The sequence below is a fragment of the Cryptomeria japonica genome, unplaced genomic scaffold, assembly GCF_030272615.1.
Source record: "Cryptomeria japonica unplaced genomic scaffold, Sugi_1.0 HiC_scaffold_26, whole genome shotgun sequence".
NCBI lineage: Eukaryota > Viridiplantae > Streptophyta > Pinopsida > Cupressales > Cupressaceae > Cryptomeria > Cryptomeria japonica.
The window spans coordinates 705,001-720,000 of NW_026728848.1; the positions used below are offsets into that span (position 1 = coordinate 705,001).

The 15,000-nt window shown below is 60.0% G+C and overlaps 1 non-coding gene across 1 annotated transcript; it reads left to right on the forward strand.

Annotated features, from left to right (window-relative positions):
- Positions 1-12,189: 12,189 nt before the first annotated feature.
- On the forward strand, positions 12,190-12,308 carry LOC131861558 (5S ribosomal RNA). The gene has a single exon (XR_009360630.1). It is a non-coding gene; the product is annotated as a 5S ribosomal RNA (ribosomal RNA).
- The last annotated feature ends 2,692 nt before the right edge of the window (positions 12,309-15,000 follow it).

A 15,000-nucleotide genomic window follows, 5' to 3' on the forward strand; every position in this document is an offset into this window, starting at 1 on the left:
ATGCAGCATTGATAGCAATCGAGGTGTGAGGCGAAGGATGCAGAAGTGAGAGCCGAGGGATGTAGCAGAGATAGCAATCGGGGTGTGTGATGCAGAAGAGATAGCAATCGAGGTGTGCGGTGGGAAGGGCCCAGCAGCCAGAATGCATGAAGCGACGGATGAAGCAGTGATGACAACCGGGCTGTGAGGAGAGGAGGGATGCAGCCAAGAAAGCAATCAGGGCTCGAGGCAAGGGATGCATCAAGGATAGCAATCATGTTGTGAGGCGAGATTCCAAAGGCTAAACGTGAGAGGCTGCAGGGTCGACTCAGAGAGGTCTATGCATGTGAGAGGCTGAAAGCAAGGTCGACTCGGAGCGGTCTATGCATCGGGCGCGCTTGGGGCGACTACCAGTGCCAACCCCTTATCCCGCGACGCGTCCGACAAAGAGAACGTTCCAAGGCGGCAGAGGAGGTTACCAGCCGAAGGATGCAGTAGCAATAACAGGTATAGTTCCGCGGCGGCCGAGAAGACTCACCGCATAGGAATCGGGATGCGAGGCGAGGGATGCGGCGGGAAGGCCCCGACGGCTAAACGGAAGAGGCTGCAGGGCCGCCTCGGAATGGTCCAAGCATCGGATGCGATTGGGACGACTACCAGTGCCAACCCCTTATCCCGCGATGCGTCCGATACACAGATAGTTCCAAGGCGGCCGAGGAGCCTCACCGCATATCAATCGGGGTGCGAGGCGAGGGATGGGGCGGGAAGGCCCCAACGGCTAGACGGAAGAGGCTTCAGGGCCACCTCGGAATGGTCCAAGCATCGGACGCGCTTGGGGCGACTGCCAGTGCCAACCCCTTATCCCGCGATGCGTCCGATACACAGATGGTTCCAAGGCGGCCGAGGAGCCTCACCGCATAGCAATCGGGGGTGCGAGGCGAGGGATGGGGCGGGAAGGCCCCAACGGCTAGACGGAAGAGGCTTCAGGGCCGCCTAGGAATGGTCCAAGCATCGGACACGCTAGGGGCGACTACCAGTGACAGCCCCCTATCCCGCGATGCGTCCGATACGAAGATGGTTCCAAGGCGGCCGAGGAGCCTCACCGCATAGCAATCGGGGTGCGAGGTGGGGGATGCGGCGAGATGGCCCCAACGGCTAGACGGAAGAGGCCACAGGGCCGCGTCGGAATAGTCCAAGCATCGGACGCGCTTGGGGCGACTACCAGTGACAACCCCTTATCCCGCGATGCGTCCGATACGAAGATAGTTCCAAGGCGGCCGAGGAGCCTCACCGCATAGCAATCGGGGTGCGAGGTGGGGGATGCGGCGAGATGGCCCCAACGGCTAGACGGAAGAGGCTGCAGGGCCGCCTCGGAATAGTCCAAGCATCGGACGCGCTTGGGGCCACTACCAGTGACAACCCCTTATCCCGCGATGCGTCCGATACGAAGATAGTTCCAAGGCGGCCGAAGAGCCTCACCGCATAGCAATCGGGGTGCGAGGTGGGGGATGCGGCGAGATGGCCCCAACGGCTAGACGGAAGAGGCCACAGGGCCGCCTCGGAATAGTCCAAGCATCGGACGCGCTTGGGGCGACTACCAGTGACAACCCCTTATCCCGCGATGCGTCCGATACGAAGATAGTTCCCAGGCGGCCGAGGAGCCTCACCGCATAGCAATCGGGGTGCGAGGCGAGGGATGCGGCGAGATGGCCCCAAAGGCTAGACGGAAGAGGCTGCAGGGCTGCCTCGGAATAGTCCAAGCATCGGACGCGCTTGGGGCAACTACCACTGCCAACCCCTTATCCCGCGATGCGTCCGATACACAGATAGTTCCGAGGCGGCCGAGGAGGTGGGGGATGCGGCGAGATGGCCCCAACGGCTAGACGGAAGAGGCTGCAGGGCCGCCTCGGAATAGTCCAAGCATCGGACGCGCTTGGGGCGACTACCAGTGACAACCCCTTATCCCGCGATGCGTCCGATACACAGATAGTTCCGAGGCGGCCAAGGAGCCTCACCGCATAGCAATCGTGGTGCGAGGTGGGGGATGCGGCGAGATGGCCCCAACGGCTAGACGGAAGAGGCTGCAGGGCCGCCTCGGAATGGTCCAAGCATCGGATGCGCTTGGGGCGACTACCACTGCCAACCCCTTATCCCGCGATGCGTCCGATACACAGATAGTTCCAAGGCGGCCGAGGAGCCTCACAGCATAGCAATCAGGGTGCGAGGCGAGGGATGCGGCGAGAAAGCCCCAACGGCTAGAGGGAAGAGGCTTCAGGTCCGCCTCGGAATGGTCCAAGCATCGGACGCGCTTGGGGCGACTACCAGTGACAACCCCTTATCCCGCGACGCGTCCGATACACAGATAGTTCCAAGGCGGCCGAGGAGCCTCACCGCATAGCAATCGGGGTGCGAGGCGAGGGATGCGGCGAGAAGGACCCAACGGCTACACGGAAGAGGCTTCGGGGCCGCCTCGGAATGGTCCAAGCATCGGACGCGCTTGGGGCGACTACCAGTGACAACCCCTTATCCCGCGACGCGTCCGATACACAGATAGTTCCGAGGCGGCCGAGGAGCCTCACCGCATAGCAATCGGGGTGCGAGGCGAGGGATGCGGCGAGAAGGACCCAACGGCTAGACGGAAGAGGCTTCGGGGCCGCCTCGGAATGGTCCAAGCATCGGACGCGCTTGGGGCGACTACCAGTGACAACCCCTTATCCCGCGACGCGTCCGATACACAGATAGTTCCAAGGCGGCCGAGGAGCCTCACCGCATAGCAATCGGGGTGCGAGGCGAGGGATGCGGCGAGAAGGACCCAACGGCTAGACGGAAGAGGCTTCGGGTCCGCCTCGGAATGGTCCAAGCATCGGACGCGCTTGGGGCGACTACCAGTGACAACCCCTTATCCCGCGACGCGTCCGATACACAGATAGTTCCAAGGCGGCCGAGGAGCCTCACCGCATAGCAATCGGGGTGCGAGGCGAGGGATGCGGCGAGAAGGACCCAACGGCTAGACGGAAGAGGCTTCGGGTCCGCCTCGGAATGGTCCAAGCATCGGACGCGCTTGGGGCGACTACCAGTGACAACCCCTTATCCCGCGACGCGTCCGATACACAGATAGTTCCAAGGCGGCCGAGGAGCCTCACCGCATAGCAATCGGGGTGCGAGGCGAGGGATGCGGCGAGAAGGACCCAACGGCTAGACGGAAGAGGCTTCGGGTCCGCCTCGGAATGGTCCAAGCATCGGACGCGCTTGGGGCGACTACCAGTGACAACCCCTTATCCCGCGACGCGTCCGATACACAGATAGTTCCGAGGCGGCCGAGGAGCCTCACCGCATAGCAATCGGGGTGCGAGGCGAAGGATGCGGCGAGAAGGACCCAACGGCTAGACGGAAGAGGCTTCGGGTCCGCCTCGGAATGGTCCAAGCATCGGACGCGCTTGGGGCGACTACCAGTGACAACCCCTTATCCCGCGACGCGTCCGATACACAGATAGTTCCAAGGCGGCCGAGGAGCCTCACCGCATAGCAATCGGGGTGCGAGGCGAGGGATGCGGCAAGAAGGACCCAACGGCTAGACGGAAGAGGCTTCAGGGCCGCCTCGGAATGGTCCAAGCATCGAACGCGCTTGGGGCGACTACCAGTGACAACCCCTTATCCCGCGACGCGTCCGATACACAGATAGTTCCGAGGCGGCCGAGGAGCCTCACCGCATAGCAATCGGGGTGCGAGGCGAGGGATGCGGCGAGAAGGACCCAACGGCTAGACGGAAGAGGCTTCAGGGCCGCCTCGGAATGGTCCAAGCATCGGACGCGCTTGGGGCGACTACCAGTGACAACCCCTTATCCCGCGACGCGTCCGATACACAGATAGTTCCGAGGCGGCCGAGGAGCCTCACCGCATAGCAATCGGGGTGCGAGGCGAGGGATGCGGCGAGAAGGACCCAACGGCTAGACGGAAGAGGCTTCAGGGCCGCCTCGGAATGGTCCAAGCATCGGACGCGCTTGGGGCGACTACCAATGACAACCCCTTATCCCGCGACGCGTCCGATACACAGATAGTTCCGAGGCGGCCGAGGAGCCTCACCGCATAGCAATCGGGGTGCGAGGCGAGGGATGCGGCGAGAAGGACCCAACGGCTAGACGGAAGAGGCTTCAGGGCCGCCTCGGAATGGTCCAAGCATCGGACGCGCTTGGGGCGACTACCAGTGACAACCCCTTATCCCGCGACGCGTCCGATACACAGATAGTTCCGAGGCGGCCGAGGAGCCTCACCGCATAGCAATCGGGGTGCGAGGCGAGGGATGCGGCGAGAAGGACCCAACGGCTAGACGGAAGAGGCTTCAGGGCCGCCTCGGAATGGTCCAAGCATCGGACGCGCTTGGGGCGACTACCAGTGACAACCCCTTATCCCGCGACGCGTCCGATACACAGATAGTTCCGAGGCGGCCGAGGAGCCTCACCGCATAGCAATCGGGGTGCGAGGCGAGGGATGCGGCGAGAAGGACCCAACGGCTAGACGGAAGAGGCTTCAGGGCCGCCTCGGAATGGTCCAAGCATCGGACGCGCTTGGGGCGACTACCAATGACAACCCCTTATCCCGCGACGCGTCCGATACACAGATAGTTCCGAGGCGGCCGAGGAGCCTCACCGCATAGCAATCGGGGTGCGAGGCGAGGGATGCGGCGAGAAGGACCCAACGGCTAGACGGAAGAGGCTTCAGGGCCGCCTCGGAATGGTCCAAGCATCGGACGCGCTTGGGGCGACTACCAGTGACAACCCCTTATCCCGCGACGCGTCCGATACACAGATAGTTCCGAGGCGGCCGAGGAGCCTCACCGCATAGCAATCGGGGTGCGAGGCGAGGGATGCGGCGAGAAGGACCCAACGGCTAGACGGAAGAGGCTTCAGGGCCGCCTCGGAATGGTCCAAGCATCGGACGCGCTTGGGGCGACTACCGTTGCCAACCCCTTATCCCGCGATGCGTCTGATACACAGATAGTTCCGAGGCGGCCGAGGAGCCTCACCGCATAGCAATCGGGTTGCGAGGCAGATTATTGGGAAGGGAACCCCCTGGGATGCGGCTCAAGCAGTGCCCAAAGGGACTGGAATGCGGAATCACATCGAGAGACCCAAATGCTATACGAGGGCTCAAATCGAATTATCGATTTGGCCACGACATGGACGCATCGGAACGACTACCTTTGCCGAACCACTCGCAATTGCATCCATACCGAAACCAATAGACATTTCCGTTAGAGCCCTCGCATAGCATTCGGGAATCTCGCATGCCCCTCTAAATCGACCAATGCTGGCGCTCAATGAAAATCCGAGCGCTACCACCGTTCGAGCGCCAGCATTGGTCGAGTTAGAGGGGCACGGGGGAGAATGCTCCAGTCAACACCTCCCCTATATAAGTTATTTGTCCGATTCTCGCACAACCGTAGTCTGCCTCGTCGAATCAAACAACGGTCCCAGATTCCGACTTCCGTTCCGTAGAGACCCAAAAGCTAGATGGAGGCTCGCAAGAAAGAGAGTCGGCGCATAGCAATCGGGTTTCTCGAACGTTTAGGGACCGAGCTCACTTGCGGATAGGGCAAAATCCGCCAAGCAACCCAAAAGCTAGACGGGGGCTCGAATCGAATCGCCTAGGCGGCCACAACAACGACGTGTTGGATCGACTACCAGTGCCAAACCATTCAGCAAGACTAGTCTGTGTCGAGGCCGGATAGAGATTCTCAGAGAGCGCCCGCATAGCATTTAGGAGACCTGCCGCGTCCCTCACACTCGACAAATGGTGGTGCACGTTTATAAATCCGAGCGATCCCAACCCTTTCAAGCACCAACATCGGTCGAGATAGAGGGGCACGGAGGGGGCTGCGTGAGACAACACAGTCCCCTATATAAGTTATTTGTCCGATTCTCACACATCCGAAGAATGGTCATCAAATCGGACAACAGCCCAAACTTCCGACTTCCGTCCCAGAAAGCCCAAGAGCTATCTAAAACGTTCATGGCCGGAACTCGATCGCGGCTATACCAGTCCGCCAAGCAACCCAAAAGCTAGACTGGAGCTCTAGTCGAATCACCTCTGTGGCCATTGCAAGGACGTGTTGGAGCGACTACCATTGCCGAACCATTCCGCAGGTCGAGTCCATACCAAGGCCGCATAGAGATTCACGATGAGCTCCTGCATAGCAATCAGGAGACTTGCCGTGTCCATCACAATCGATAAATCCTGGTGCAAGATTTTTGCATCCGAGCGCTCCAACCAGTCGAGCACCAGCATCAATCGACATAAACGGGCACGGGGGGAGGATGCTCGAGAACACTACCTCCCCTATATAAGTTATTTGTCCGATTCTCAAGCAGCCGAAGTCTGGTCATCGAATCGGGTCAAAGACCACAACTTCCGACTTTACCCACAATGCAAGTCATCGAATCGAACATCGGCCCCCGAGTCGGACTCCATGCGTATGTCAGGTCATCGGACCCAAATTCCGCCTTCCTGCGCATGGCGGGCCATCAATATCAACTCGGTCATCGGACCCAAACTCCGCCTTTTTGCGTATGGCACGCCTTCAAATCGGTCATCGGACCCAAATTCCGCCTTCCTGTGCATGGCGGGCCATCAACATCAACTCGGTCATCGGACCCAAATTCCGCCTTTCTGCGCATGGCACGCCATCAACTCGGTCATCGGACCCAAATTCCGCCTTCCTGCGCATGGCAGGTCATCGGACACAAATTCAGACCTCGCCAATATGCCTACGTATCGAATCGGTCATCGGACCCAACTTCCGACTTCATCCATACTGTAGGGTCTTTGAGGTTGGCGCGGTGCGCTCAACCCAGGGAGTCGACCCATCGAAGCATACACCTCCCCTATATAAGCTATTTGTCCGATTCCCACACCTGTGTAGTTTGCACCTCTGACCAGGACATCGACCCCAACTTCCGAACTCGACTGCAACGACGGCACCAGCGCCTTGGTGCGCACCTTGCGACGCACAGTCCCAACATTCGCCTTCCTGCACATGGCAGGTCATCGGACCCAAATTCTGACCTCGCGAGTATGCCTACATATCGAATCGGTCATCGGACCCAACTTCCGACTTCATCCATACCGTAGGGTCTTTGAGGTTGGCGCGGTGCGCTCAACCCGGGGAGTCGACCCAACGAAGCATACACCTCCCCTATATAAGCTATTTGTCCGATTCCCACACCTGTGTAGTTTGCACCTCCGATCAAGACATCGACCCCAACTTCCGAACTCGCCTCCAACGACCGAACCAGCGCCTTGGTGCGCACCTTGCAACGCACAGTGCCAACATTCGCCTTCCTGCACGTGGCAGGTCATCGGACCCAAATTCCGACCTCGCGAGTATGCCTACATATCGAATCGGTCATCGGACCCAACTTCCGACTTCATCCATACCGTAGGGTCTTTGAGGTTGGCGCGGTGCGCTCAACCCGGGGAGTCGACCCAACGAAGCATACACCTCCCCTATATAAGCTATTTGTCCGATTCCCACACCTGTGTAGCTTGCACCTCCGATCAGGACATCGACCCCAACTTCCGAACTCGACTAAAAAGACCGCACCAGCGCCTTGGTGTGCACCTTGCAACGCACAGTGCCAACATTCGCCTTCCTGCACATGGCAGGTCATCGGACCCAAATTCCGACCTCATGAGCATACCTACTAATCGAATCGGTCATCGGACCCAACTTCCGACTTCATCCATACCGTAGGGTCTTTGAGGTTGGCGCGGTGCGCTCAACCTGGGGAGTCGACCCATCGAAGCATACACCTCCCCTATATAAGCTATTTGTCCGATTCCGACACCTGTGTAGTTTGCACCTCCGCTCAGGACATCGACCCCAACTTCCGAACTCGCCTGCAACGACCGAACCAGCGCCTTGGTGCGCACCAAAAGTGCGCACTTTTGGAGGGCACTTTTGTGCGCTCCAAAGGTGCGCACTTTTGGAGGGCACTTTTCTGCGCTCCAAAGGTGCGCACTTTTGGAGGGCACTTTTTGGAGGGCACTTTTCTGCGCTCCAAAGGTGCGCACTTTTGGAGGGCACTTTTTGGAGGGCACTTTTCTGCGCTCCAAAGGTGCGCACTTTTGGAGGGCACTTTTTGGAGGGCACTTTTCTGCGCTCCAAAGGTGCGCACTTTTGGAGGGCACTTTTTGGAGGGCACTTTTCTGCGCTCCAAAGGTGCGCACTTTTGGAGGGCACTTTTTGGAGGGCACTTTTCTGCGCTCCAAAGGTGCGCACTTTTGGAGGGCACTTTTTGGAGGGCACTTTTCTGCGCTCCAAAGGTGCGCACTTTTGGAGGGCACTTTTTGGAGGGCACTTTTCTGCGCTCCAAAGGTGCGCACTTTTGGAGGGCACTTTTTGGAGGGCACTTTTCTGCGCTCCAAAGGTGCGCACTTTTGGAGGGCACTTTTGTGCACTCCAAAGGTGCGCACTTTTGGAGGGCACTTTTCCTGCGCTCCAAAGGTGCACACCTAGGTGAGCACCTTCGACCACACCTTGTAGCACACCAAACTCTGACTTTCGACTTCATCCGCAATGCAGGGTCTTTGAGGTTGGCGCAATGCGCACAACCAGGGGAGTCGACCCATCAAACCCAACACCTCCCCTATATAAGCTATTTGTCTGATTCTCATACATGCGTAGCCTGCAGGAGCAATTAGGACATCGACCCCAACTTTCGGCTTCTAAACGAAAACAAGGTCTTTGAGGTTGGTGTAATGCGAACAACTAGGGGAGTCAACCCATCAAACCCAACACCTCCCCTATATAAGCTATTTGTCTGATTCTCATACATGTGTAGTCTACAGGAGCAATTAGGACATCGACCCCAACTTTTGACTTCTTAACGAAAACAAGGTCTTTGAGGTTGACGTAATGCGCACAACCAGGGGAGTCGACCCATCAAACCCAACACCTCCCCTATATAAGCTATTTGTCCGATTCTCATACATGTGTAGCCTGCAGGAGCCATTAGGACATTGACCCCAACTTTTGACTTCTTAACGAAAACAAGGTCTTTGAGGTTGGCGTAATGCGCACAACCAAGGGAGTTGACCCATCAAACCCAACACCTCCCCTATATAAGCTATTTGTCTGATTCTCATACATGTGTAGCCTGCAACAACGATTAGGACATCCACCCCAACTTCTGAATTCGTCTGCGTTGACCGCACCAAAGGTGCACGCCTTGGTGCTCACCAAAATCCGACTTCCGACTTCTTCTGCTATGCGGGGTCTTTGAGGTTGGCGCAGTGCGCACAACCAGGGGAGTCAACCCACCGAATGCAACACCTCCCCTATATAAGCTATTTGTCTGATTCTCATACATGCGTAGACTGCAGCAATGATTAGGACATCCACCCCAACTTTTGACTTCTTAAACAAGACAGGGTCTTTGAAGTTGGTGCAGTGCACACAACCAGGGGAGTCGACCCATCAAACGCAACACCTCCCCTATATAAAGCTATTTGTCCGATTCTCATACGTGTAGTCTGCAGCAGCGATTAGGACATCGACCCCAACTTCCGAATTCGTTTGCATTGACCGCACCAAAGGTGCACGCCTTGGTGTGCACCCTGGAGTGCACTTTGGTGCTCACCTCGGTGCACACTTTGGTGTGCACCTCGGTGTGCACCAAAGGTGCGCACCTTGGAGCGCACCAAAGGTGTACACTTTGGAGCGCACCACATAGGGTCTTTGAGAGGTTGGCGCAGTGCGCACACCAAGGTGGGTGTTGAGGTGCGTGCCGAGGTGGGTGGGTGCTAGGGTGCGCTCCATGGTGGGTGCCAGGGTGGGTGCGTGCTAGGGTGGATTCCAAAGAGGGTCATAGGGTGGGTGCCAAGGTGGGTTGGTGATATAGTGGGTTCAAAGGTGGGTACTAGGGTGGGTTCCAAGGTGGGTCACAAGTTGGGTGCCAGGATGCGTGGGTGTTAGGTTGGGTGCCAAGGTGGGCTCCTGCGTGGGTGGGTGCTAGGGTGGGTTTCAAGGTGGACGCGAGGGCGGGTGCCAAGGTGGGTAACAAGTTGGGTGTTAGGATGGGTGAGTGCTAGAGTGGGTGCCAAGGTGGGTGGGTGCTAAGGTGGATGCCAAGGTGGTTCACAGGGTGGGTGGGTTCTAGGGTGAGTTCCAAGGTGGGTCACAGGTTCAGTGCTAGGGTGGGTGTCAAGGCGGGTGTCGAGGTGCCTGGGTGCTAGGGTGTGGATGCCAATGTGGGTCATAGGGTGGGTACTAGGGTGGGCTGCAATGTGGGTGCCAAGGTGGGTAACATGCTCGGTGGGTTCTAAATTGGGTGCCAGGGTGGGTGTGCACCCACCTTGCCCGAGGTGGGTGCCAAGGTGCCAGTGTGGGTGGGTGCTAAGGTGGATGCCAAGGTGGGTGAGAAGGTGGGTGATAGGTTGAGTGGTAGGATGGGTGGGTGCCAAGATGGGTCACAGGGTGGGTGCAAGGGTGGGTAGGTGCTAGGGTTGGTGTCAGGGTGGGTGGGTGCTAGGTTGGGTTCCAAGGTGGGTGCGAGGGTGAGTGTCAAGGTGGGTCACAGGTTAGGTGCTAGGATGGGTGAGTGCTAGGGTGCAAAGGTGCCAGGGTGGGTGCTAGGATGGGTCGATGCTAGGGTGAGTGGCAAGGTGGGTCCACAAGTGTCAAGGTGGGTGCCGAGGTGGGTGCCAAGTCGGCGACTGCTATGGTGGATGCCAAGGTGGGTCACGGGGTGGGTGCCAAGTTGCTAGGTTGGGTTCCAAGGTGGGTGCCAACGTGGGTGCTAGGGTGCGTGGGTTAAAGGGTGTGTCACAACGTGGGTGCCAGGATGGGTGCGCACCCACACTGGCCAAGACGGGTGCGGGTGCAAGGTTGGGTTCCAAGCCCGGTCACAGGCTGGGTGCTAGGATGGGTGGGTGCCAAGGTGGGCACCAGGGTGGGTGCACCCACCCTGGCCAAGGTGGGTCACGGGGTGGGTCCTAGGGTGGGTAACGGGGTGGGTACTAAGGTGCGTGCCAAGGTGGGTCATAGGGTGGGTGCCAAGGTGGGCACCAGGGTGGGTGTGCACCAACCCTAGCCAGGGTAGGTCACGGGGTGGTTGTCGGGGTGGGCGTCAAGGAGCCAAGGTGGGTGGCAAGTAGCCAAGTTGCGTGCCAAGGTGGGTGTCGGGGTGGGTGCCAAGGATCCAAGGTGGGTGCCAAGGAACCAAGGTGGGTGTCTGGGTGGGTGCCGAGGTGGGAGCCAGGGTGGGTCCCAAGGTGAGTGCAAAGGTGGGTGCCAGGGTCAAGGTGAGTGCCAATGTGGGTTCCAAGGTGCCAGGGTCAGGGTGAGTGCCAATGTGGGTTCAAAGGTGCTAAGTTGGGTGCGAGGTTGGGTGCGAGGGTGGGTGGGTGCCAAGGTGTGCTAGGTGGAAGCCCGGGTGGGTCGGCATCCCATGGGTGTCGAGTTGGGTGCCTGATGGGTGCTTCTTGTCAAGTTTTAGTCGTCGGGACTCATTTCGAGCCTTAGAGGTCGTTTCTTGTCCGGTTGCCCTGTCTTCGACCTGGGAACCCAATTTTGGTCCTCGGGTCCCATTTTTTTTTGTCTCGCATCCCACTTTTGGCCTGTGGCCTTTTCGGGGTCGATTCTCGTTTTGGGCATCAGAGCATGTTTCTTCTCCTAAAACCCAATATTTGTTTATTAAGTCTCGGAACACATTTTTGTTCTCGTGGACCCATCATGGGTCTTGGAACGCATTTGTGGTCCTTGGGTCCCATTTTGCATCCCGAAACTTGTGTTTTGGTGCTTGATCCCTATTTTGGGTGCCCACCTTGCACCAAGTGCGCACCCGGGGCAAACCGAGCGCCTTGGTGCACCGGGGCAAGATCGAGCGTGCACCCGAGGCGCCCCGAACATGCACCAAGGTGCACTCGGCCCACATGTGAGCGCAGGTCGTTGCGCCCGAGGTGGTGTGTGGGCACCGCGTTGCAGACGGGACACTGCACGCACACGACGCCCCCTCCAGGTGCACGCACGTAGGCCGGGCCGGGTGCACACCCGACGCCCTAGCAAGGTGCGCGCACCCGGGCAGGGCTCACACTTGGCGAACGGGGCGCACTTCGCGAGGGAGGGTGTGCACCTCGACGGGGGTGGGTGGCCGGGGTGGATTCGCACGTGGGTCGCGGTTTGCTAAGTACACACTGCGACAAGCTCATAACGGGTGCGATCATACCAGCGTTAGTGCACCGGATCCCATCAGAACTCCGCAGTTAAGCGCGCTTGGGCCGGAGTAGTACTGGGATGGGTGACCTCCCGGGAAGTCCCGGTGTTGCACCCTTTTTTAGTTTTTCGCCGGGCGTCGCAATGCTATTTGAATAAACCTTTTGCCCGTTTGCGTTCTCGTCGGGGCCGGGCCGGGCCGGGGTGCGCTGCCCGCACTACCCCGCGCGCGGGGGCGACACCGAGCGCGCACCCGAGGCGCCCCGAGCACACAGGCCACGGTGCAACCCGGGCGTTGTGCGCGCACCCCGGTGCGCCCGAGGTGCTGCGCGCGCACCCAGGTGAAATCGGTGTGCACCTCGGCCAGTGCGCGCTCGGTCGAGTCGCGCACGTTGGCCAAGGTGCACGGTGATGTTTCTTACTCTAAGGTTCCGCACCAGACGCCCGGGACAGGTGAGCGAAGCTGGGCGGGGCCGGGTGCGCGGCCGGGGCAGGTGCACGCAGCTGGAGAGAGCTTTGGAGCACACTTCGGAGCGCACCAATGATGCGCTCCATTCAAAAGTTTCCTGAAAAGGCAAAAAAAGTTGAGATTATAGAATTTCCCACTTGAGAGATTGTAAAAAAAAAAAATTTAAAATGAAGGAAACGCGGGTGCCAAGGTGTGCGCAGCCCAGCCAAGGTGTGCGCACCAAGGCGCCCACCCTGGCGAAGGTGCACGCAAGGTGCGCACCCGAGGCAAACCGGACAATTAACCCAACTTTCGACTTCGCGCGCACCTTGGAGCGCACTTCGGAGCGCTCCTTGGTGCGCACCAATCTTGGGCACCTCGGAGTGCACCATGGCGCCCACCAAGGTGCGCACCCGGGGCAAACCGAGCTCCGACTTCGTGCGCACCTTGGAGCGCACGAAAGGTGCGCACCATGGCGCCCACCAAGGTGCGCAGCCCAGCCAAGGCGTGCGCATCAAGGTGCGCACCCTGGCGAAGGTGCGCACCCGGGGCAAACCGAGCTCCGACTTCGTGCGCACCTTGGAGCGCACAAAAGGTGCGCAACCCAGCCAAGGTGTGCGCACCCCGGTCAAACCGAGCTCCGAATCGTGCGCACCAGAGGTGCACGCCATCGTGCGCACCTTGGAGCACACTTCGGAGCCCTCCTTGGTGCGCGCCGATGTTGCGCACCTCGGAGCGCACCCGGGGAAAACAATGCAATTAACCCGACTTTCGACTTCGTGGGCACCTCGGAGCGCTCTCGGGTTCGCACCTCGGAGCACACCGAGGTGCGCACCTTTGATGCGCTGCCTTCACCAATTTCCAGAAAAGGCAAGAAAACATTGAGAAGGTGTGCGCACCGAGGTGCCCACCCTGGCGAAGGTGCACGCGAGGTGCGCACCCGGGGCAAACCGGGCTCCGACTTCGTGCACGCCGCACCTTGGAGCACACTTCGGAGCGCTCCTTGGTGCGCACCAGGGCGCGCAACCCAGCCGAGGTGCCCACCCCGGCGAAGGTGCACGCGAGGTGCGCACCCGGGGCAAATCGGGCTCCGACTTCGTGCACGCCATGGTGCCCACCGCGGCGAAGGTGCACGCGAGGTGCGCACCCGGGGCAAACCGGGCTCCGACTTCGTGCACGCCGCACCTTGGAGCACACTTCGGAGCGCTCCTTGGTGCGCACCATGGTGCCCACCAGGGCGCGCAACCCCGCCGAAGGTGCACGCGAGGTGCGCACCCGGGGCAAACCGGGCTCCGACTTCGTGCACGCCGCACCTTGGAGCACACTTCGGAGCGCTCCTTGGTGCGCACCATGGTGCCCACCAGGGCGCGCAACCCCGCCGAAGGTGCACGCGAGGTGCGCACCCGGGGCAAACCGGGCTCCGACTTCGTGCACGCCATGGTGCGCACCGCGGCGAAGGTGCGCACCCGGGGCAAACCGGGCTCCGACTTCGTGCACGCCGCACCTTGGAGCACACTTCGGAGCGCTCCTTGGTGCGCACCAGGGCGCGCAACCCAGCCGAGGTGCCCACCCCGGCGAAGGTGCACGCGAGGTGCGTACCCGGGGCAAACCGGGCTCCGACTTCGTGCACGCCGCACCTTGGAGCACACTTCGGAGCGCTCCTTGGTGCGCACCATGGTGCCCACCAGGCCGCGCAACCCAGCCAAGGTGTGCGCACCAAGGTGCACGCGAGGTGCGCACCCGGGGCAAACCGGGGTCCGACTTCGTGCACGCCGCACCTTGGAGCACACATCGGGGCGCTCCCGGGTTCGCACCGGCGTTGCGCACCGTGGTGGGCACCTCGGAGCACACCAAGGTGGGCAGCGAGGTGCGCACCTTTGATGCGATGCCTTCACTAATTTCCATAAAAGGCAAAAAAAAAACGAGATTTTAAAATTTCCGTTTTGAAAGATAGTGAGAAAAAGGGAATGCTGGTGCCATCTTGAGCCCGCCCTGGTGCGCAGCCCAGCCAAGGTGTGCGCACCAAGGTGCCCACCCTGGCGAAGGTGCGCGCCCGGGCAATTAACCCAACTTCCAACTTCGCGCGCGCCAGGGTGGGAGCGCACCCAACAACCGGGCCTGGGAAGAGCCAATGCGAGAAACCCCACCAAACGCTCTGACAAAAAAAGAGGGGGCGCTCCAGTAACCCCGCTTCGGAGCGCACCCTGGGCAAACCCAGCCAAGGTGCCCACCCCGGCCAAGGTGCAGGCGAGGTGCGCACCCGGGGCAAACCGGGCTCCGACAACGTGCACGCCGCACCTTGGAGCACACTTCGTAGCGCTCCCGGGTGCGCACCTCAGAGCACACCAAGGTGGGCAGCGAG